The sequence below is a fragment of the Pinus tabuliformis genome, chromosome 6 (genome assembly GCF_031772625.1).
Source record: "Pinus tabuliformis cultivar Carrire ecotype Pingquan chromosome 6, CPIR1, whole genome shotgun sequence".
NCBI classification, from domain to species: domain Eukaryota; kingdom Viridiplantae; phylum Streptophyta; class Pinopsida; order Pinales; family Pinaceae; genus Pinus; species Pinus tabuliformis.
The window spans coordinates 249,526,446-249,552,564 of record NC_142292.1 but is presented as its reverse complement, the minus strand read 5'-3'; the positions used below and the strand labels follow the sequence as shown (position 1 = coordinate 249,552,564).

General features: G+C 38.3%; 1 pseudogene; it reads left to right on the top strand.

Annotated features, from left to right (window-relative positions):
* The first annotated feature begins 7,862 nt into the window (after positions 1–7,862).
* On the top strand, positions 7,863–8,785 carry LOC149258321 (acyltransferase GLAUCE-like; annotated as a pseudogene).
* Positions 8,786–26,119: the final 17,334 nt, after the last annotated feature.

Sequence of the window (26,119 nt, the reverse complement as noted above, 5' to 3'; positions counted from 1 at the left end):
CTTCTTATTCATCATTTTCCAGCTTTTACCTGGAGGAGATCGAACTTTCTTGAGTGAGTGTGCAAATAAGGTCGAATTCCTTCTTATTTATAGGTTCATGAGGGGTACAAATTGCTATCTTGAGACCAACTTGTCCCTTCATGTAGGCCAACTTGATCTTTGTTCCATGACAAGGTCTTGGAGGGTCTTTTGACTCTATTTTGACTCAATAAATTTTTCTTTACGATATGTAACATGCCCAAATGGGTCTTCAATACGTGACAATGACTCAATTGACTTTATGACAAACCTAGAAGTACTTAATGGGTGCTTGACCTAAAAATAAATTTCCCTTGAGCATGAAACCCATGCCTTAAGAACAAAAATAATAAATTTATTTTTCTATTTTCATTAAATACATAAAATTATGATTAAATATGCCATTATGAATACCAAACCTAGTTACATATTTCAACAATCCCTCTTAACTAGGGAGGTATTCATAGTCCATACAAGGTACTTGGACATTTTCGATTTGAATAATTCTCATAAGAAGAGTCAGATTGGTAACCCATCTATATAACATCATATCATCCAGCATTGTCACGTAGAAAGGCCTTGACTAAGAACACTATCTCTGCATAAGATCATAGCACAATGTTGGCAAGACCAATGATTTATAGACACCCCAGTCATTTTCTCTCTTGGTACATACCCCACACGGGTTCTCTCAAAGTATGTTCCACCAAGACTATTCTTATCTTGGATTCTCAGTCCTCTACGAATACTCTTATCTCTGATGTCCTACCACATCCTCAAAGAGTATCATATACCAGATGCTTACTCAATCCTTGATTCTTTCTTCCCAAGTGAAGACAAGAATGATGTGCCCATATCTCCTCATGGTATTCAATAAGACTTATGGTTGTTAGTCTTGGTCTAGTGCATGACACATGAAGTAGAGAACCATATATGTCATTCCCTCTTAACCAAGGATGACCAACCCATTCCATAAAATGACTTTTTTCCAACAGCTCATTTAGGTGGAGATCATCGGACAATCAACTGCTTGAATAGCTCCTCCTTTCAATTTCATGAACATGTTTCTCATCATTATGGAGTTTTTTATCACTCCTTCGGATCTCCAAGGCTGAGGAAGAGTCCAGCTGAGGTAACCATAGACCAATCTTTTGACTTGGTAGCTAGCCCTACCAAGACAGAGAGCGCTCTCTCCGAAGGATCACAACCAAGAGGGCTGGATGGATTAGGGTTTTAGGCTAGATATAGTAGCTCAGGATTTTGATTTGATTTGATTGGGGTAGTCACTGGATGAGTGAATTAGGTCAAAGAGTGAACTAAGTCAAGGAAAAAGAGAATCAGAATTACAGACATCTGATGGGGCAAGGTAGGCAAGTTACTTTAACACTTTGCAGCATAGTGATGAAATGGTTTAGACTGATGAGGTGCTAAAAAGAGCATGGAAATCATGAATTCTTTTTAAATTGAGGAAATGAAACAAATTATGATGATTTTCCCAAAACAGAGCATAGAAGATGAATTCTGCTTATCACACCTTGAAAATCAAACATATTTAAAGTGAAATGGATCATGAAAGGTACAAAACATTCATACATATCTAACTGAAAAGGAAACAATATCAAAATAGCATGCCACATGAATCCCACCAAAATAGCTGTAACTCATCCAATATATTTCATGCCAAAGTTTGAAACACTAATACAACATCCAATAGAGTCCAACTTGTAGAATGACTGAGAATTACATAATATATGCCTCAAACCAACTCATCCTAGCCTCAAGGGTCAAATCCATGAGAGGAGGAGTAGTTACAACAAAAATTGAACTGATTGCTATAGAGTGTAGGGTGGTCAAAGTGACTCATCCCTAACTTAAGTGAACTGATTCATTACATCTCATGGAGGACATTTACCTAATGTAATTACCCTAGGTAATAGTAAAAACATGATAATTACATCAATCATATCAATTACATCAGTAAAATATTGATTTCCCATAGGTAAAAATCAAATTTGGAGAAGAACAGTGAAGAAATAAGCCAACTGTCAAACGCGCAACACCCTCTTCAGACCCACGTTTTCCTACCTTTTCGGTGTCCAAATTGAGCTCAGGATAGCTCATTGGACTACTTATCCAGTATAGTTTCCAAATCTTGCTTTATTTTTCAAAATGGGCTTGATTTGACGCTCCAAAACTTCATTCTCCCAAGACTGGTCAAAAAGTGCAGAATGAGGGTGAAAAAATGAAGTGTGATCTTGCAGGAAACTTTTGGAGGTCTTCCTCAACTCCAAATTGAGCTCATGATAGCTCATTAGAAATATATTTCTGTCTAGTTATCATTTGACTCATCAAGCAAGTCATTTGGACAATCCAGCTAGGAGAAAAAATGATTTTCCCAAGGTCACTCTAGAAGTGCAGCAACTCTCTTATAGCAACTGTATTTTTGACATTTCTCCAAAACCATAACACCTGTGTAAAAACTGAAAGAGAATTTTCATCCTTGGAATATTATGGATAAAAACCTCTCTCACTTTTTTAAAATTCATCTCTGTTTGGTTGGAAACATACTTTGAAGCAAAATTGGCCCTATGTGTGGCAAATGATTTGTCCCTTGGAATGACTTCTTGAAAAATGATGGAGACATGATGTTTATGAGTTGGAATGGCCTCATACTTGCTTAAATGACCTCCCTTAGGCCTCCTCTTCTCAGATGTCTCTGATTCCATAGCCAACCCTAGCTCAGTGGGAGATGAAATTAGGGTTTGGTGTAGGAAAAACAGGGGATTTGAGAAATTTATAGGAATGAAGGGAAATAAAGGGGATATGGGGCTTCTAAATTCTTAGGAATATTTTGGGAGGTAGGAAGGGATGTTAGGAAGTAAGGGAAACTAGAATTTTAAGGATTCAGTGAGGGGAAGGGGTCCAAAAGGGAAAAACACAGGCCTAGTATAGAAAAGTGTCAAAAGCGTAGCAATAGGCTAGGGTTTATAGAAAAGTGATGATTCTGAGGGATAGGAGTGATGTGAAGTGTTTAGGAAGGAATATTAAAGATAGGGGAAGGCGTACGAGCACCAGGATACAAGTTTTGTTGATGATTTAACCATGGAGGTCATGAAACCGAGAAAAATGTCCTCAAAACCCTAGGAGAGGGAAATGAGAGGAATGGGCATGGGAAAAGGTCAAGGGATGTAGATGGAGTGTAGATGAGTGAGTTTTTTTTACTAGGGCTACCATCAATGAGTAAATTTTTGAATGAGAACCTAGGTGGAATGACAAAAATTTCTCAATGAGACCTTAATATGAATATGAAAAGAGGATTTTCACTAACAGAGTCTTCATCTTTGGGAATTCTTCATAGGGAATTAACCATCCATCACTTTCATTTATGAATCATGTTAGTCATGTCATCTTTCCTTTCTTCAGAAAGTGATCCATTAGTCCATATCTGGCCTTCCTTCATGCCTTTACACCTTCTTCACATCATATTACCTTCATGATATTCCATCCTACCTCATGAGTATCAATTGCAGATGACATCTACAACTCTTCCTTTGGTAGCCCTGCATTAGCCCATCCAGGTATTGTTCAAAAATAAAAAATAAATGAACACCAAATTACCTTTGTGGTGGTCTTACATCATGATATCTGCTTGTTGTATCAACATCCCGCATTCATATTGACACATCTTCAAAAAGGTGTCAACATTCATATTGACACATTCCGATGAAGATTCTAACGAAGGATCTTGATCAACCTCATCCTGCAAATGCTCCTTTTTGAATAATGCATGATGAGCTCTATATTAGATGACTTTGTTTTTACCATAAGTACTACTTATGCTTCTAATGAGTTTACCAAGTGCTACATCCTTCTATAGATGACAACCATAGATTTATATTTCAGCTATCTTTCATGCTTCTTTATGATGATGTCACAAGCTCTTGCTTTCAATCATATGCTTCTATGATGCCATCTCCCAACATGATGCATCCTATCATGCTTCTAATGATTCCTGTGCCCAAAATAGCCTCGAAATTTGTGCATAAATAGCCTCAAAATTTGTGCATAAATAGCCTCAATTTTTGTGTGGTATGTCTCGATTTATGTGCCACAACTGCCTCGAAATTTGTGTTGTAAACAACCCATAATTTGTGTTGATTGTGCCTCGATTTCTACGTTGTCCCTTCTCAAAATTTCGTGCCCATAATTCTCGGAATGTGTGCAGCTAACTCCTCAGAAATCGTGCAGCCCATAGCCTCGAAATTCATGCCTCTCTCTGCCTCAATTTTTGTGCTCCTCTATGGCTGTCTTGCTCCTCGATTTCTGTGTTGGTGTAGCTGCCTCCTTTTCCTAGGAATTCAAGCTCTCCTCCTCAAGCTGCAAACTCTCCTTGAAATTCTCCTCTCCTCTTCTCTTCTCCTTCTCTCAAGTGTGAAGTGAGGAATGAGCCTCCCTTTTCTCCTTTTGTCTTTTGGAAAAGATTGAATCCCTAACCCTAGGATTCAATGGTTGAGATTTAATATCCAAATCTCAAGATGTGTGGTTGAGATCACTTTTCCCAAATGACCCCCCTCATACATTGGCCCCATTACTTAAAAGCCTCCTAGTACATTTTTCAAGTTGTATACATTTTTCTAATTTTCTCATAAAATAAATTTCTCAACTCGCTTTAATATGAGAAAAATGAACTTAGTACTTTACACATAAAGTCACTTTATAAAGTGAAAGTGACTTTGATATTAGAAACGTACATGCTACACCAATTTTAAGTATCTCTTCCATCCATGACATTAATATAACTCATAAATGTCACCAAGTCAAAATTCATTTATGTGTCTACTAGGTTAAACGGGATAAACGCCTAGTAACACCTCTCCTTGGTATTGTTTTCAACATTATTGTCGAGAAGAAATGTTTAAAAGTGTTTCCCTAGTTTTAAGTGAGGTAATGTTTAACAAAAGAAAATAAGTTGCTACTTTTTAAACAAGTTGAAAAGGCTTATTTGTAATACTATTGTATTCTTGAGATGGAACTCTAGTCATGTGTTGGTTAATATCCCACATTGAAGTTTTAAACTTTTGATTTGGTTGCTTTGTGCTACAAACCTTTTCTTGGCAATGGATAATGGTAAATATGTTTTGGTTTACAAAAGACCATTGCGATATGAAGAAATCATTAACATATTTAGTGAGGATCTAAATATTCAACAAGAAATTGTACACTTGTAATTTCTATATTACAATTCTCATCTACCACTATTTGTATTTACCATTGATAATGTCAATAAGACATATACATTCTCAACAAACGAATTTGCAGTTTTCAGTAGATGCATCTAACCCTGTGCAATTTTTATGCTCTCTGTATCTCTCTCTCAGCATCAAGATGTTCAGTTTTAGAGTCTTGGACTCCTACTTTCTATCAATGCCCCTATGATGTTGTTATATATCTTTTGGAGTTGGTTAGACCTAGTGATTAGCTTAGTTAGATGCTTATCTACACTTCTCTTTTTCTTTATCTTTCTTTATTTTTCTTTCAACATTACCTAGGAGTTTCTTTTGCACTTTTGTGGTCATTTGTTGGATGTTAATAATCTCAAGAAAGCCCTACTGTGATTTTACCTCCCCAGTGTGAAGGCTTTCGCTCATACCTACAAATATCATAGTTAATTTTCTGATTTAGTACTTCTTTGGGAGTTCACATCAGTTTTCCTCTTGAGATTTTTTTCTTATCAATTGATGTAGAGAATCTTTGGCACTGAATAGCTTGTTATTAGATCAACTTCCATCTGAAAAGTCCATCGAATATAAAATATAACTTTGCTCTGAAATTTCAACATCTAATGCATAATTCACATGCTCGGAAGCTTTAAAAAGTGGCATTCAGGTATTTTTCGATACATTTCTCATCTTATTATATGGCTAGGTATTGAAGATTTGTAATATCTATGTGAAGCATATAGTAATAGTACCTCCACGGCTTGTTGCATTCCCAACAGATTTATCAAATTCTTTGTAATCTTTAACTTGAGTTGCTTGAATATCTCTGTTAAGGAAATGTCAAGGGTGCTCAATTTGCAATTAAGTTTTTGCATCATATCACAATGGTCTTTAGTTGTGTTTTGGGTTCGTATTACTATAGTATCTCTGTATAATTTGAATTTTTTAAGTCCATGTCAATTTCTTTTTCATTTTTTTTTGCTTTGAATGATATAGACATTGGACATCTCTGCAGAATACACTCATATATATCCTGATTATTTATTAGTGTAGTACCTCTGTATAACTTGAATTTTTGAAGTTGAATCCAACAAAAACACTAGTTATTTTTTAAGTTGAATCCTAGTTATTTGTTAACTTTAAACAGGGCAGTATCTCTATAGTTCTTTGTTGTCAGGCAACATATTTCTATATTCCTCTAATAGAAGGCCATTTGCAATAAGTTTCTGAGCTCACAAAAGTTGCACTTTTATAAACTGACATTATTTTTTGATTTCATATGTTATTCCTCTTAAACAGTTTTCACTTCAAACTTTTAAAGTTGCATAATTCACTAAATATGTAACTTTGTTATTTAATTTCATACATGGACAACATCTCCATGCCTGTGTTATTTTTTGATTTCATATGTTATTCCTATTAAGCGGTTTTCACTTCAAACTTTTAAAGTTGCATAATTCACTGAATATGTAACTTCATTATTTAATTTCATACATGGACAACATCTCCCTGCATGTGTGTACTCAAGCATGGTATTATACATATACATGATCAAATATGAAATATGAGGATTGATAATGCAATGCTACCGCTTTAGTGATGATTTTTTAGTCACCCAACTTCAAAGTAAGATTTTCATCTCAACAGAATTGAAATTCTTGTAGATAGAAAAAATAGATAGATTTGGTTTTGAAGATAAAGAGATTTTTCTATTCATCTTTTGGGAAGACGAGTGTTGTGTGATAAGCAAAAGTGGCAGCATAAAAACTTATACTGAAGATCAAATTTGAAAATTATTACATCAAAATGTACTTCTGAAATCCTAGACTTCTAAATTTATCAAAATAGGTGAATTATCGTTCAGCATTTTTGTTAAAAAAGGATTGATATTGATTTTTTTTACTATGTTGAACAATAATGATGACCCTTCATTGAGAGACAACCTTCAAACTGGCATGAGAGGAGCGTTTGAAAACCACAGGGAACTTGTGCATGCGTGGCCATAGGCCAAGTGCTCCTTTAAGTACGATGCAAGGACAACAACTCAAATCATGCCCAAGAAGCTCTTCGTCGTGCCAAGTTCAAATTCCCTCGCAGGCAAAAAAATATTGTCAGCAGAAAATGGTATGTTAATTCATCTATTACTTGTAAACTTTTACACCTGGTCATTGTTCTATGCATCTTTTAGAAGGTTTACGAAGTATACCAGAGCTGACTATTTGAAGTAGAAGTCAGAAAACATAATCGTTCTCGATGGTGTGAATGCCAAGTGAAACGATACTTTGTATACATTTATATTTTGAATGTTTAGTTGATTATTTTGTATTAATTTAATTATATATTGATATTTTGAATATTTAGTTAATTTTTTGCATTATTTTAATTACGCCATAAGGCGTTTCCCTTTGAGAAACACTCCCAGCTACCATGGTGTGCAGTTATCTACCCTCCATTCTCTGTGTTAGACGATAGAACTATCTTCTACTGTCTGGATACCTCCCTCAAAGCGGTTACTAACTCCCAAGCAATCATGCGGCATATCGAGGTGGTTAATAACTCCCAATTAGCGGTAATCGAAAAGAAATGACGCAAGAAGTAAAGGAAGAGCGTCTCAGTAGATTAGCAATGGCAATGGCGATGACAGAGGAGAACTTTCTATGTGCCCTACAAATAACAATGGAGACTCATTTTTTTGTCTATCCAACAGAGCCCACCCCACGATGCTCCATGTTTCTTTCAACATTGATTAAACCTTGGTATCTGTTGTTGCATCAATCACCTTCTTCCCTGCTTGTGCTCACATGGCTTGATGAAATAGTCCAGAGGTATGTAGACGTGCTAGGAAAGCTGCTAGTTCACTACGATTTCATGGCTAGGAGGTTTACACTCAACCAGGACGAGGATCAGTTGGAGATAGATTACAATGGTGCTGGGGTGTTCTTTGGTGTGGGGAAGAGTGATCTCACCATGGAATAACTGAATGATGTAAAGTTTTCGAACCCAACGTTCAGGAAACTCATATTGCAGGACAACGTTGTCACTCTCACCTCCAAGATCTCCCGCTCCTTACCCTACAGGCCACCCGTTTCAAATGTGGCAGTTTTGCAGTTGGGACTAGACTCAATCACTGCCTTTTTGACGTAATATTAAAGGAGAAAGCTCAGAACTCACACCAAACTTGGATCGAACAATTATGAAAGCCAAGTTTCCTTCGAGAATCGAACACAACAACACCAAGATTTGCGATATCCCTTACGGATTGACAAATTTCAGGGGAAGAGGAGGCAGTGGGACGCCCACAGACTCAGAATCGATCAAAATCCTACAACAGTCGAAGCTTTTGCTGAAGTTATTTCCCATATCTATAGGAATGTTGCATCGCCTCAAATAAAAAGCAATAGAGGATGGAAAAATCAATAAGTGCACCCGTTTTGAAGTGGTGACCGCGCATGGGGAGGGCAAGAAGCCTGGTGTTGGAAATGACGAGTGATTAGATTTCCACGGTGTTGTTTTGGGTGGAATTCAGGGCTAGGTTCCAACATTTGTGAATTTTACTACCACTATGTTACAGCAGTGGAGAAAATTGGTGTTATCTGGTGGAAAGGAAGTTGATGTGCTCCCTGAGTTCCACAAACTTATAACAGATGTTATTTCTCACACAACATTTGGCAACAATTATACAGAGCGAAAGCACATCTTCAATCTGCAATCTGATGGGGATATAATCACACTCAGGTGATAAACCCCTTACTTTAACAATTAAAAATCATGGGCTATGGTTATGGCCCACTAATACTATCGGAAGCGTTCTCATTTGCAGATTTCACAAAGAACCCATCCAATCAGCAAACAGCGGAATAGAATGAAACTCAACCAACGGGTGCCGATCCCAGTCGAACACACAAAACCAAACCTCAAAAGGATTCAACTCCATTCCATAAACTATCGGGTCCGCTCGAACTGTTAAACCATGTGCACTTTTGAGCGCGATCGTCGTTCGATCAGTCAACTGACGGACGGTCTTGATCACTGGAACTCAACAAGGATTTAACCTCGCTGTATAAAACCCCATCGGGTCCGAAATCTGAATTAACCTCCGTGCTTGTTCGTACCCGATATCCGTCCGATCAGTCTTTTAACGGACGGTCCGATCACCTCCGGATTTCAACTAAATTAAATCTCGGCTCATAACGTTATCGGGTCCATCTTTGGGAATACCACTTATGGTTTTGAGGTTGCCCGATAATCCGTTTACCACCTTATGAAGACCACTTTCACTACTTAACGCCCTCGCGTCTATGCCATGCGATAACCGTCGATCTATGAGATCTAACGGCTCCTGTGCATACTCCGATCAATTCCTCATTAACTTGGTTTCATTCGCATTTGATGGTTTCTGTATTAAACCGCCTTCCTTTGCCATACTATGTTTCGACATCCATATGACAATTAACTATGATATCTTGGGTATTGTTGGATCGCCATCGATCCTACAGTGATTGATAGTCGATCAACATGCCTACAGATGGAATTTTAGTCATCTACGCATATACATATAATAGAACTTCGAGAATGGCACAATAAACAGTTCCTCTGCCTCTAAATTACCCACTCTCATTCCTGTTATTAAAAGAATATCAAAAATAAAACAGAGTTTTGTTTTGGACCTTGATGGCATGATTTACATTCATTTCTTCTTTCACTCTGTTCACTCACTTTCTCTCCCGAATCCTTCCTCTCTATCCTAATTCTTCTAATTAGTGGCCATCATTCCTAATCTGCCCGTAGGCTTACAATCCCCTCATGAATCCTCTCCAATCCTCTCTCTCTGTCCTTTTAGAAAAGAAAGGAAATACAATATATCTAAGCTAACCATCCCATCCACAATTGAAGGGATAGACTATACATTTAGAAATCAAATCCTATCCTAATCTGAACAAACTAAACTACTTGGCTTGATCTCCATGCAGGGAGGATCAACTTGCCACCTATTCTCTCTTTTCCTTAGTATTTGGCAACAATATAACTACTTACATACTTTGCAATTTATAGAAATTAAGTAACCAATTCTTCTTCCAAACTCTCGTTAGCCACAACATGTGACCACACCATCACATTGCTGGCTAGGCCTAGATGCTCCTGCATCAGACTCCCAAGGTTAAAAATAATCATGATCTCCTGATCATGTGCTTCTGATCTGTGTCCTCCTAGATCCCATACTTTGTTCGGTAGTCTGTCCTTGGTTACTGCTGTTGTTGTTTTTCGTTCTCCAAGTCTCCATACTTTATGCTGCATTGCCCCATTAGCTATGCTCTCACTGTCTGCTGTTGTCTTTTTCATATATCTTACTGCTTTTTGCTCATCATCACAATTTATGCCAAGCTTCCACACCTTAATTTGCAATTTACCATTACCTTCACATGTATCATTCTTTCCAGCCCATCTTCCTTTCTCCTTTTGTCCTCTATTTATTTTATTGGAATGTTGTTGTATGGGTCTCCACAACTCATCAATTTCTTTGTCCACTTCACTACTCAGATGATGAATATTATTCTCCTGCCACTGGATATGTTCTTGCATAAGAACATCATAATCCATATGCCAATATTTTCCCATATACATTTCTAAAATGTACAAATTTCTTCTCCATTGATCCCCTGCAATAATTCCAGTTCCTTCTTCTAGTTTCTCATTCATGGTTTCATCACTTCTTAAATTCACAGTATACCTACAATTCCACAAATTTCTTGAAAACTAAGAATTATTCCTGCTTGCTTAGGTACTTGGAATACCTCTTCTTCTAGTAACTTAATTTATGCACCCTTAAGGATTATGGCATCATATTTGTCTGCTTCTGAAATGTCATTTTCAGCCTCTTCTTCATCAATAACTCCCTGTTGCACAATAGTATTCTTGTTACTATCATCCCTTGAACTCATCTCTAGTTCAACAATTTCATACTGTAATTTCAACATCATTCCATCTTTCTGAGACATTCTGATCTCATCCTTCCTTACTTTGATCTGATCTTCAGAATCAACTCCTTGTTTCAAATTGACTTCACATTGCCTTGTTTTTGCATATAAATCTTCACCAGAATCAATCAATTCATTAAACACAAATGCTTTACCCTGTTTCCTCATTATGCCAACATTTTTGACAACTTCTTTTCCATATTTGTCATCCATGACAACTTCTTCATTCTCATTCAGTTCTAGTTGTACAGTCTGATCACTTATTCTTTGGTTTTCTTGCCTCTTCTCCAAAAGACTTGACTCATGCCACAAATCTGCCATCTCATTTGGAATTTCTCCCAAGAGCTCTGCACGATCTTTACTAACTTCATTGTCTGCAACATCTGTCTTTAGTCCTTCTCTACTCTGGCTTTCTTCAAGGTCAATAATCTTCAATAATTGTTTAACATCTACAAAGTCTTCTATATCAACCTTCAGTAGTTGTTCTCCTTTGGCTTCAGTCCTCAATAGTTGTCCAATATCTGCATAATTTACTACAACCATGTTTAATAGTTGCTCTTTCCCTTGCATCACAAGATTATGTGAATTTCCTTCCTCTAACTTCTGAAAAATAATATCTTTGTTTTTCCTTTTCCTTAGGACAACATTAACCAGTTGCCTTATTTCAATGTATCTTGCATTTACACACAAAATATTAGTTTCAAAACTATGAGACACCAAGGTCTCCTCAAATAATTTCATCATCAATTCTTCCAGTTGACTCCCACTTCCTGAATACACCATAAGATTCTCCATTTGGTTTGTATTAGCTTCATCAGTTTTCCTGAGAAAACTCTTTGTTCCATATTCATATGAATGGATCTCTTCCTTTCCAAACACTTCTTTGATCTCAATAATTCCTTTGCCATCCTCCTTTTGGTTTATCCTTTGGATGTCATCTGACTGGATATCTTCCTTCACTTGACTATAACTTTTCTCTTTATTCTTCATATGACTGTGGGTAGTCATCTTTTCACATGTTGATATGACAGTTTCCAATAATTGCTTGTTTTTCCCTAAGCTTACATGACCTGCAAGCACACAACAATCATCAGTTTTAAAAATACAATACCTTTCATCATCTTTCAATGCTTCAAGCACCAATATTCCATCATAGATTTTCTAGATTTCAGCAGATCCTTCTTGTTGTGACTCCATTTCTTTAAGTCTCTCCTTCTCTAACAAATCAATATGAATTTGTTCAAGTTCCCTGAACTCGCTATCAGCTTGTCATTCCACCTCTGTTGCAATAGCTTCCACTTGACCCGTTTCTTTGTTCTCCATCTGTATCTTCGATCTTCACTTGTCTTTCTTTGTAGGCCCTCTGTTATTATATTTACTTCTGCTCTCATTACTGCCAGACTAATCTCTTGTTCTTCATTATGCTGCCAGTTGCTATACTCCTACAATCTAATGCCTTCCTCAAATTCACTCTCATGTAGCTTATCATCTCTTTTAAATTGCTGGTTTCTTCCATCTTTATCCTGCTGGATTAATACTTCTGTTTCCTTCATGGCTCTAAGGACATGACTTCCTTGCTGCTCTTGATCTTCCATCTCACCTTCAAATAATCTCTGCTCAATTTCTCTGATTTCAGCATCATACTTATTAATGTTGTCCTCCGTACCTACAATCACATCATTAACTAAAGAGTCTAAACATTTACTTAACTCTATAAATGTTTGAGACATTTCATCCTTATCATGCATGGTAACCATAATCTCTTCTTTATCAGGTTTTGAAAGCTTCGTTTCTCCTTCAGATTCCTTGAGCAATCTTTCCAAGAACTCTATTTCCATGTGAAATCTTTCCAGCATTTCATCACAACTTTCATTCTCAGCTTCATTCTTTTCCTGGCAATCCTCTTGAGTTATCTTGTTTTCTGCACTATCATATTGCAAAGTTCTTTCATCAATTTCATCAGAAAAATTCATTTGCTTACCTTCTTGGAATACCACTATGGCAATTTCATTAGACTTCTGGTCCATATCAACTTCATCTGACTGTCTTACACCAAATAGAAATTCATCTATGAACTCTTTCTGTTGCAATAAATCAACACCTTCTTCCTCTAAAAGGCATTCTCCATCATACTTCACCTCAAGAGCTTCATTCCTGTTTGTGACAGTTTCACTAGACTGTCCATCATCCTCTGCATATCCTGCAAACATACACAAACTATGAGAATTAAAATCACAAGGCTTCATTGCCTCATTTGCTTCCCTTGTCAACATATCTTCTAATTGTTCTGAACTATTCCAATAGTTCATGAGATCTTCAGATGACCTCTCATTATCCTCTTCACCCAGAATTTCTCCCTGTTCTGGTCTACAAATGGAAACTTCCATTTCTGCTTCTGCTTCTCTGAGGTTTTCCATCAACCACTTTACCTGTCTTTGTTGTAGCCTTCTCTGCAACTTAGGCCACTTCACTGGCTTCTTCTTCAAGACCCAACCTAGTCTTTGGTTCTCCTCTAGCAGCATTACTAATGCATCGAGTTCTTCTCTTATCTCAGTTATTTCCTTGTCAAGCTCTGCTTGACTCATCCGTTTCCTATGGATTGTTTGAGCACCCTTCTCCTTCATCTTGTTAACACCCAGGTTGTTCCCTATGACTCCCAAGGGAATATGGCCGGGGTAACCACTAACCAATCTTTGGATCACTGTTTCTAGCCAAACTGTGATCAGAGAGGGCTCTCTCTTTATGATTTGTAACTGTTTATGATAGGGTTTTAGGCTAGCTATTATGCACAGGTTTTGTTTATGTTTTGGTTGAAGAGTTTCTTTTAGGTCTTATGATGTAATTTTCAAAGAGTCAAATATCATTGGGCAATGGAGTCTGTGGCTGTATAGGTGTCTAGAAACCTTGAGGTGAACTGGTGAAACTTACAGGGCCATTTGGATACTTCATAGAACAAACTTTGATTTATAACACAAACAGGTGAAAAAACCAGTGAAAGCAATTAAGAATTTTCACTAAAGTATTCGAGTATTTCCACCAAACTAGGTATGAGAAACAGATAGATGCCTCAGGAGCAAAACTTGAATCCTGGGGATGTCTATCACTGTAAAAGATATAGTTTTAAAGTGCAGCAATTAAGAATTACACTTCATTCACTGTATCTGAAGAAAACATGGATAATAGCTCAGATTGAGTTCAGGGTAATCAGTGATTAAATCCTGTAACTATTCTTCTACTTGGCTATTAAGTGTAAAACATTTAAACAACAAAAGAGAACAAAAGACTCGAAAACATGTAATACAGAGATTTAAGAAAACTTATTGTTTTATGAAACACTCTGGAATCCTGCAACTTTCACCATTCATCACAACGCATCACATACACCAAGCTTTTGGAAATTCCATTCTCCCTTTGTATTACTTCTCTCAGAATTTTACAGCAAGTGAGACTTCCAAAAGGAAAATAACAGCAACCCCCTGAGCTTCTGCCAGGGGTGAATATATACTTGCGATTTTTAAAAAAATCTGAGTCCTGAGTTATCTCAGACTTAATATTCTCACCAACTTTGAGATATTATTATCAGAAATTTATTACAGCATTGAATACAAAATAAAGGCGCCTTAATGTTCTGTCAGAAGATATTTTGGCCTTTGGGATCTGCTGAGTCGGTTGAGATACTTTGATTAAATGCTGGAGAACCCGACTTTATGGCTTGTACGCTGTATTTTGGGTTGTCACCTGTGATTGTGACTGCTGCTGTGGTGAGTAAATAGCTCTGCTGAGTTGGCTCAGCATCTGCCTCTTCCTTGTAGATTTTATTCATCAAAATTGTGCCTGCGCATGACTGCTCATGTACTGGAGAAAACTAACGCTACAGGTTCTGGCCTGATAAAATTATCTGTGTCAAATTCCTCCATACTTCCTGTGTGGGCAATTGATGATTTATGATTGCCCCCATAGTCTCATCTGCCTCAGTATACTTAAAGAAATTTGGTGGTGTATCAAACAGATGATCAATTTCATTCATAATAAAAAACAGATTATCCACCCTATCATACAGATTCTGCCCTGATGCTGGCCCTGTGTCTGTTGAGGTACTGGGCTATTTTGCAATCTGTGCTACTGCATGGGCATCAATCCTTTTGTTGTAATTTTCTAGGGTGAGCAGTCTTCCTACACTGCTTAAAATGCTGGGGAGGCCTCTGTTCTGCAATGCCACAAATCTGTCCAGGAACTTGTTGATCTCGGTCTGCATATCCTGTGTCCTCCTCTCCAGCGTACCAACTAGACTTCTTAGTGTCAGGACTCTTTTAACTACTGAGATTGTTTCAGTCCTGTTAGTAATTCCCATGGTAGCTAGTTGAGAGCTAGTTTTGTTATTTAAAACATTGATCATTCTGCTGGCAGCATCTGGCATGTGGCCAAGGCTTGCTCTGGCTCTGTGTATTTCCTTGTTTGCCTTGGTGATGAGTACTATTTGCTCATCCATAGTCTCAATATACTGCCATTGATTGGTGATGGACCGCCCAATGTTGCCCCAGAGGACTGCTTTCAATTCTGCTGTTACTTTTTCTAGTGCAAGCTCTTTTTCTAGTTCAGCTATTCTCTTTTTTAGAGCTTTTATCTCTCTCTCCTTTGCTGCTTCATTCTGCTTGCTTTTGTCAAATTTTTCATTCACCTTGGCCAAAGATTTCTTGACTTCATCAAGCTCTTTCATTTGAGATTCAAGAACTTGGATCTCAGCTTGCAGCTTCTGCATATCCAGACTGGGAGTCTGTCCTGGTGTTGGTGTAGTTGTTGCTGTAGATGGTGCTGTAGTTCCCGTTTGCTGAGGAGGAGGAGTAGTTGTTGGAGGGACTTCCTCAAGATTAATTATCACAGGAGGAGGCTGGGAGGGTTGGCCCTCTTCTCTTTGCTTCATTGCTGTTTGTAGTGCTGCCTTTGCAGCTTCTGATTGTCCTAGCTGGTCTTGAGTTCGAACCAGCTCCTTGTATAGGGATATCAGTAGGTCTGTAGCATCCTTTTCCTGCCTTTGCTGGGCAACTTCATCTGTTTGAGGATGGATGGTAGCTGGAAGCTTGATTTTCTTTCTTAAGGCCGCCAAGTCTGCATCCCTTAGCTTCAAGAGTTCTTGGATACCCTTAACATCTTTAGGATCATGTCCTATTTCTATAATTACCTCTTCCAAGGACTTGATCCTGTTGTCCTTGGCTTGTGATGATGCTCTCTCCAATTCCAGCTGAGATGCTGTGTTATCAAGGCTGCTCTTCAATTTGTAGTTCTCCAACGTTTCATCTGCCAAGGAGGCATACACCATTTCACCAGTTTGTTTATGTAATTCAATCTTATCCATAGGGTGTATGTCTTTGGCCAGCACCTCCATGTTGGTTCTTAGGTAATCCGAGGTAGTTTGAGGATGCAGCGTTGTGGGCATGAAGTGACTCATGATCATCTTGCCTTCACTTACATCAAAGGCAGACATGAGTCTTTGCTGATTGGTAGGAGCCAGGTTCAGCAAATGATTGTACAGCTGTACTTTAATAGGATCACTCCTCCTCTTAATGTCAATAAATTGCTGTTTGATGCTTGACTGTCCTTCTCTATGCTGGCTGGAGGAGCTGACCTCTCCTCCCACGGCTCTGTCATGTTCATGCTGAAATGAACTGGCTGAAACTTCTCCACTGGGTGGGCCCATGCCCATTGCTTGCCTCACTGCTATGTCATCCTCTTGAGAGTCATTTAGTCTTTGTCTTTTCTCTCCCCGATTGATGGATGAAGTCAGGGGAGTCTCTCTATCCCTTTTCCTGGTTAAGTCCTCCTTTTGTGGGGTTTGGAGGACTGAGGTATCAACAGTAGTTTCTGCCCTAGGAGGCACTATTGTCTGAGCCTGTTGCTCAGTGGAGCTTGGAGCATTAATCACTTTTTCTTGCTGCAAGGGCTGCTGTTCACTAAACTGTTCCTCTTCTTGTTGCTGCCCAAGTTCCTGCTGCTCCATCTCTTCTTGCTGCTGCAGCAATGTGTCCACTTGTTCTTCTGTCAATGGAGGTGGCTGTTCCACCTGCTTCCCTTTATCCTTGCTTGCTGTCTGTGGTGCTTTCTCGGCAGTTTGCTGCTGTGCTGTTGATGATGTAGCAGCTGCTCCAAGTTGCTTTTTGTAGGAGAGGGGCACCTGTCCACAAGTTTCCAAGTCAGCTTCCTTTTGCATATTTCTAGCCTCTCTCTCAAGTAACTCTTCATTAGTAATTTCCTCCTCTAGGGTACCCTCTTCCCAATTTGATGCATTGGCATACTGTTCAATCTCGGGTTGTCTCTTGTGTGCATAGCTACCCAATTTGTATCTAATCCTCCTGAGGGAGATAGAATGATTGGGGTCATAGGGTATCCATTCAAAGCTGGTTTGCAGTCTAAGGCCCTCCAGGATACTGTCTGCCTCCTTCCACCCTTCCTCTTTTCTGTTATATAGGAAAGAACCCAGCTGGCTCCTCACCTTTAGCTGTGACTTCTTGTTCTTGCTCTGAAAATGCAGGTAGTCTGAGTTCCCAAACTGTCTGAAATATTCCAAGGCAAAAAGCCTCATGGGGACATACCTTGGCAACCTAAAAGGGGTCAACTCACAGCCATATATCCTGATGACTGTGTGGTTTTGGTAGAAGTACCAATTACCAATGCTGTAGGACTTATTCAAATGGAGAATTCTTCTCATGTCATCAGTTAGTCTAGGAGGAGGAGTGCCATGCAATACTGTCATGACTGGATAAATGAATAAGTCAATAAACTCAGTGTATGTGTAAGGTGATACAGAGGTATGATGAAAAACAGAAGTCCAGAACACAACTGATCTTGGATTTCCCTGGGCATTGAGTTGCTTCAAAGAAAAAGAGAAGGTGGCTGGCTGATAGAACAAGAATAGATGGTATATATATGAAGTATACCTGAATAGTCTTTCCCTCTTCAAGTTCATAAACTGCTCATGGATTCTATCTGCAATGTAGGTTGCATAGTCATAATGTACAGCTGGGGGCTTACCAGGAGAGAATATAGACAGCATTGCCATTAGGCTATCATCCACGTCCTCCATCCCCCTGAATCCTAGGACATAACTGATTAAATCCACTAACATCCTGCCCAAATCATTCAAGTAGTGATACCCAATAGGAGGGGTTCTGACTGTTTCAGAGCCTGGTCTTACAAACAACTGATTGATTTTAATGATTTGGTCATTTGACAGCTTGGTCCCTTTGTTTATCAAATTCTGCATAAAGAGGGGGGTCAATTGCTTGGCAGTTTGGAAGTGCAGCATTCCATTTATACTCTCTGGGGTAATCTGGAACAGGATTGAGCCTGTGGGGCTGATGACAGCTCTTTGGTTTGGGTCATAACATTCCTGGCAGCTGTAGATCAGTTCTGGCATAGGATTTACTTGGGGAAGGTTGTAGATGGGCAAATTTGAGTCCCAAATTCCCAAGATGTCTGCCCCACTCAGGTGCTGGGCTTTTAACTCATTCATCATCTGGATATTGTATTTGGTTCCCATAGGGAACCAGTCCAGCATTTGGTAATCCATGTCTCCCAGGGCTTTCCATGCTAATTCCTGGTGAGGAGCATTGAGGGGCTTGATATTTAGAGCAATAGGAGTCTCCATAGTTCTTCAAAGTGCAACAATTGTAGGTGAATAGTCAAAATGGAAGCAACACAGAATAGAGGTGATTCTCTGTAAAGACAGTTTGTATTTAGATACCAGAGGGGGATTTACACAACAGCAGTTGGAATACTGTTTGTTTTGGGAGCAGAGCTTTTCTAAGGTCTGACTATGTCCTCTTTTAGCGGGTAAATTGAGACCAACTAGGAATTAGCCGAGAATACGCAGTGAGTGTTGCTTTCTGGGCGAAATTACAGGTATTGTGGCTCGGCTGGTGCTTTTTGGACTTCACAGTTACAATGGTGGACGTGCAGAGGGAAATGGGCGGTGTAAATGTAGTTTCAAGGTGTCTTAAGCCTTCTGAGCAACTTAAATTTCAATAACAGTCGTATGGAGGGCAGAACAATGGTAAATACCTGTTAATTGACGAACAGAGGTTGCGCAGGTGTGCACGGTTGATGCTGAGGAGGTCGCCCGGGTTAACTCAGCAGGTTGGCGGAAATTCGAACGTAAACGGTCATGCAGAAAGAACAATAGCGACAGGAGAGAAAAGTGGGAAAAACACGGTTTTTTGGGTAAATATAGACTTTTTTACCATTTTGGCGCTTTTTAGTGATGACGTCAGCATGACGTCATTGGTGGGTCAAGGTGAGGTGACGTCATCGGGTGACGTGGCGGTAGACTATTGGTCCAAGGGGTGATGAGGTGGCGGCCATGTCAGCGGCCAGGTGGACGAATAGCGGGGCGAGTACAGGCGGGCGTGACGTGGCGATGCGTTGGCGGAAAACAGGTGGCGGTTAGGACCGTAGCGGTTACGGTTAAGGCTAACCGCTACGGTTTCTCGGGGCGGTTTGGGTACGGCGCCGAAGTTGTCAGGCCCGGCTCCGAGATACCTTAGCGCTTGACGCGTGGAGAGGCCCTGACGTGACGCAACGTCAGCTTCTCGGGCGGTAAAGGACAGCAGTGGGGGCCGCTCCGATATCAACGTGGATCGTCGGATCTTCGGGGCTTGATCCGACGGTGGGCGGAGCAGGAAGATGCTCGGGTTGTATGCGGGCGGAAAACTTTGGGTAGAGGGTTTTTCGTTGGTTTTTCATTGGTTTTTTCATAAAATCAAACTGCGCGCTAACCCTTTGGAAATGCGCCAGAGGCGGGTTTTTGACTTTGGTAATTTTTGCAAAGGATTTTTATAGGCAAAAGAGGTTTTATAAGGTTTTTTCAATGCAAATGGTGGTTTGAGGAGCAGTTTGACTTGCAGCAAGGGGGAATGGGATGGGACAGGTTCACCAAAGTGACCAGAGGTCATTTTGGTCCCTTTTGAAGAATATAGGGCTATAATGCCAAGGGGAAGGAGTATTTATAAGATTTGGGGCTTTATACACCATAGTGTTAGTATTATTAGGGGAAGGGGTAAAATAGGGGAGCTATATAGTAGAATTAGAGGTTAATATGAATGAAGGGAGCAAATGAAGGGGATTTTACTGAGTTTATCTGAAATTGACTTGGTTTTGAGAGTAGATCAAAATGAAAGATCTTAGACCAGAAATGTGGCTTCTGAATGAACTAGAACCACCATAAAACTATGATCTCTCTTCATAAATCTCAGCTAAATAAAGGGAGTGTTAGCAATGGAATAGAGGGGAAGGGGGAGGTTAGTTATGCTCCTTGCTGTAATTTGATGGAATTAACCACTTTGTCCATTGACAGATTTTTGCCTTGGCAAAACACCTCTTGATATATGAATAATGGTGAAAATATCCTTTCTGCAACCACAACTGCCTACCCAGCTATTTTCCTAGCATTTTTTGTTTCTCCATAGAGGGTGCATTTGGACTTGCAAACCCTTACTTGCCTTTTCTTTTCTTTGGCTTTTTCTTTTTTCTTTTCTATCTACTTCTAACCTTATTTCTTCCAAGGTCCCAGATTAAGCTGTTGGGAACCTTTGCTTCTCTACCTAAACTACTTGTCTGCCAAGATTAAACAGTTTGGACAGACTTCTTTCTCTATTCTATAACTCAAAATTGAACACATGGCATGATCCAGATTAGACTGTTGAATCATCCACAAAATTGAAATAAGGTCCTCAATATTTGAAACAGATTACACACCTCTTGCTTTCTAGGAAATATGGGATCTTTGTGAACTCAAAGCAGAGCATATTTGGCCTTTCTCTTGCCAATCATGAAATATGAAACCTATTGGTATAGGTATCCAACACATCTTGTAGCCTTCTTCTGAACCTTCCATATGACTTTCCATAGCCATCTTCTCTTATGTGTGAGTTCCTACACTTGCAACCAATCAACTTCCTTCTAAGTTGATCTTCTCACCAAGCTTCTCCTCTGCCTGGTCTCCAAGTTCTCTTTCCTTAGAACTTGCACTGAGCAATCTTGCTCTCTCTCTGGTTGCTACACTCACTATTCTAAAGGACTCCTTTGTCCCTATCTATTCCAAGCCTTAGTTGGAATGAGTTTCTGTTACAATCTCTAAGAACTTCTAAAAGTTCTTCCTACAGTCTTACTGCTGTAGTCCGGTGCCAAACTCTGCATTTATTCAACATGCTACGAACTTTCATACCTTTTTAGTCATAATCTTCACAAGCAAGGCATCCTTGCTCTAATACCACTTGATGGGGATATAATCACACTCAAGTGATAAACCCCTTACTTTAACAATTATCAGTCGTGGGCTATGGTTATGGCCCACTAATACTATTGGAAGTGTTCTCATTTGCGGATTTCACAAAGAACCCAGCCAATCAGCGAACAGCGGAATAGAATGAAACTCGACCAACGAGCGTTGGTCCCACTCGAACGCACAAAACCGAACCTTAAATGGAATCAACTCCATTCCATAAACTATCGGGTCTGCTCGAACTGTTAAACCATGCGCACTTTCAAGCGTGATCGTCGTTCGATCAGTCAACCGACAGATGGTCCTAATTGCCAGAACTCAACGAGGATTTAACTCCGCTGTACAAAACCCCATCGGGTCCGAAATCTGAATTAACCTTCGTGCTTGTTCGTACCCAATATCCATCCAATCAGTCTTTTAACGGACGGTCCGATAACCTCCAGATTTCAACTAGATTAAATCTTGGCTCATAACGTTATCGGGTCCATCTTTGGGAATAACACTTATGGTTTTGAGGCCACCCGATAATCCATTTACCACATTATGAAGACCGCTTTTGCTACTTAACGCCCTCGCGTCTATGCCATGCGATGACCATTGATCTGTGAGATCTGACGGCTCCTGTGCATACTCCGATCAATTCCTCATTAACTTGGTTTCATTCGCATTTGATGGTTTCTGTGTTAAACCGCCTTCCTCTGCCATACTCTGTTTCGACATCCATATAACAATTAACTATGATATCTTGGGTATTGTTGGATCGCCATCGATCCTACAGTGATCGATGGTCGATCAACATGCCTACAGATGGAATTTTAGTCATCTACGCATATACATATAACAGAACTTCGAAAATGGCACAATACACAGTTCCTCTACCTCTAAATTACCCACTCTCGTTCCTGTTATTAAAAGAATATCAAAAATAAAATAGAGTTCTGTTTCAGACCTTGATGGCCTGATTTACATTCATTTCTCCTTTCGCTCTGTTCACTCACTTTCTCTCCCAAATCCTTCCTCTCTGGCCTGATTCTTCTAATTAGTGGCCATCGTTCCTAATTTGCCCGTAGGCTTACAATCCCCTCATGAATGATCTCCAATCCTCTCTCTCTATCCTTTTAGAAAAGAAAGGAAATACAATATATCTAAGATAACCATCCCCTCCACAATTGAAGGGATAGACTATACATTTAGAAATCAAATCCTATCCTAATCTGAACAAACTAAACTACTTGGCTTGATCTCCACGCAGGGAGGATCAACTTGCCACCTATTCTCTCTTTTCCTTAGTATTTGGTAACAATATAACTACTTACATACTTGGCAATTTATAGAAATTAAGTAACCAATTCTTCTTCCAAACTCTCGTTAGCCACAACATGTGACCACACCATCACATTGTTGGCGAGGCCTAGATGCTCCTGCATCACAATCCTAGCAAATGCTTGTACCTATCGATTTACTTTCTACCTTTTATATTCTAGGCTTCAGGCTTCGACGATGATCTCTACAATGGATTACTATTTATCCTCCAACTCAGCAGCGAACACCAGCTGCCAACATCTCTGGCTGCTTGTGATCTTTTGCTGCAAAGACACACTGGAACACATGATATTGATGACATCTCTACTGCATTCAAAGAGGACTCCATGTTTTGATAAGCCAGTTGGGGGGTGCACTTGCTGTTCTTAAATGAATCCTCTGCAAAATTTGAAACCCTTTCTATCGACTCTACTAACTCATCAAACTTGATTCCAAATGACAAACACAAACACCAATATAATCGAAATTCAAATTTTAATGGCATCACACTCTTTCATTCTTAATAGAATATATTAAAAAATACTTGGATATGATCTTTTCAATTCATAGTGGTGTGTGATAATTTTATATATATATATTTTTTTTTATTTCTTAATATTTAGTTAATAAAAAAAATATTTAATGTGGAATTTGAAAAAAATACTCATAATTAATTTAAATTAATTAATGTAAGTTAATAATTACATTTACTTATTTTATAATTTAAATTATTTAAATTTATTTTATAATCCTTTAATGGTCGAGTTCTTTTATAATTGTTAAGTTCATTTCATATTTCATATACAAAGCTTTATTGCTCACTCCGTTGTAAACCCCATCTTAATTTTCAAGTTTAAGAATATTCATTATCTTTAAGAAACTTAAAATATTTAATTATTATTTTGTATGGAAAAAAAATGTGTAAATTCAATTTATTTTTAAAAAGGTATAAATCAGTTGTATAAATGTATATAATTGTTTAGTGGTTTGTTCATATCAAAGGTTTGTTAGAAAAAGTTATAGTTTTAAAATGTATGTTTTTTTAAATAAAAAAGGTTATAAATTAAAATTTATATGAAAAAAAAGAATATTAATATATTTGAAATAAAATAAAATAATAAGGATGATTATTTATTTGATTTTGTTATATTAATTTTTACGGATTAAATGAGTATGACAATTAAGAATGTGTTTTTTTTAATGGGAAAAGGTTATAAATATTTATAGTGATGTTTATAAATATTATGTTTTTTTAAGGTTGATTTTGTTATATTGTTGTTTAAGGATTGAATAGATTGAATGGGTATGATTATTGAGAATGTGTTTTTTTTAATTGAAAAAGGTTATAAATTAAAATCTATAAGGAAAAAAAGAACATTAATATATTTGAAATAAAATAAAATAGCAATAATAAGAATGATTATTTATTTGATTTTGTTATATTAATTTTTACGGATTAAATGACTACGATAACTGAGAATGTGTTTTTTTAATTGGAAAAAGGTTATAAATTTAGATTTATATGAATATAGAGTATTAATATATTTAAAATAAAATAAAATAATAATGATCATTTATTATTTAAATGTTGAACCTATTTTAATTTTCATATTAAATAGTATTATTTTAATTAATTTTTAATTTTTTTGAAATGGTATTATTTATTTATTTTGTGATTTTTTTAGTTGTTTTGATCGAAAAGGGATTTGAACCTAGAGTCTCATGGTTTACATAATATTTCATAATAATCTAATTGCTAATTGAGCTACCCCTACCAGCATAGATCTATTTTAACCCTTATCTATCAAGCGATTTCTATCAAGTGCCGAGAGGGTTCCAATCTCTCGAGGTGCAAACATCGTTTTTGAGTGCAAAACTTGAGGAAAGGTTTGCACCTCAAGACATTTGATCCCTCTATCCAGGGATAAGATGTATCTAGCCTGGTTATATAATACTATATAATATCTATATTTGTATTTATGTGTCTCTTTCTTATTCACGCTCTCTATCTCACCCCCAAACATGCACACTCTCTCTCCATATCTATATTTCTCTCTCTGCCTCCCTATCCCCTTCTCTCCTTCTATCTCTCCATCTTTCCCTTGTTACTCCCTCTCTCTCTCCACTTTTCTCCCTCTATGTCTTTCTTCTTCCGTCCCTCTCTCTCTCCACTTTTCTTCCTCTATGTCTTTCTTCTTCCGTCCCTCTCTCTCCCCCTCCAACTCTATCTCTCTCTCCTCTCTCTTGCGTGCTATCTCTCCATTTCTCTCCCACCTACCTCTGTCTCTCCCCACCATATCTATCTCTCTCTCTCTCCCTCTTCCCCCCAACTCTATCGCTATCTCCCTTTCTCTTCCCTTCTCTCTCTCCCCTTCATCTATATGTCTCCCCCTTCTCTCCCTATCTTTCTCCCCCCTTTTCTCTCTCTTCCCTCCTCTCCTCTCTTCCTCACTCTCTCTCCATCTCTCCCTTCTCTCTCTCTCTCTCTCTCTCTCTCTCTCTCTCTCTCTCTCTACCCTCCAGTTTTTCCACTATCTCCCTCCCTCTATCCCCTCTCCCCCCTTCACTTTTCTTGTTGTCATCCCTTGGATCCTTAGTTAAGATGGATCTATGTTGATTCTTACTAATACTAAATTTCACATCTTTAAATATAAAAGTATTCTCATTTTTTATTTTATTGAAACCTTAATTACGCCATAAGGCATTCCCCTCTGAAAAGAACTCCCTCTGGTGCCACGTGTACCCGTTCCCCTCTAAAAAGAACTCCCTCTGGTGCCACATGTACCCTCCTGCGCCCTCCGATCACTTGTTAGCCGATTAAAGAACTGACTGTCGTCGGGTGATTCCCTTTCATGGTATTTTCTAGGGCTTATATATCTATCAACATCAAGTATTCAAGATTAAGTTTGGTCCGCTCTCTTTATTGTATACCCCATATTAGTAAACTCTTCTATAAATAATCTCTCAAGGCGAACAAAGGAAATAAAGTTTGGAAAATGACCAAACTGCCAACACTACCTCAGGTATTCCTCGTGCTGAGAGGAATAGACAACGTATTTCATGAAGCTTGGTCAATTCAGTCTAGCGATAATAACTCTTGGGTTCTTACCCCAAATGAACAATATCAGTAACAAGCATATTTTTATGTGATGCACCAGTATATTTCACTGCACTAAAAACGTAGTTTGGAGGTTTTAATTGCATATGCATGCTTTCTCAATCAGGGCCAAATATTTGCTTCAACACACTTCACAAATTGTAACGAGGTGTAAAGGATTTTAGCTATTTTGTGACTGCACTGAATGTAGATTATGATGAGAATGATAGTTTAG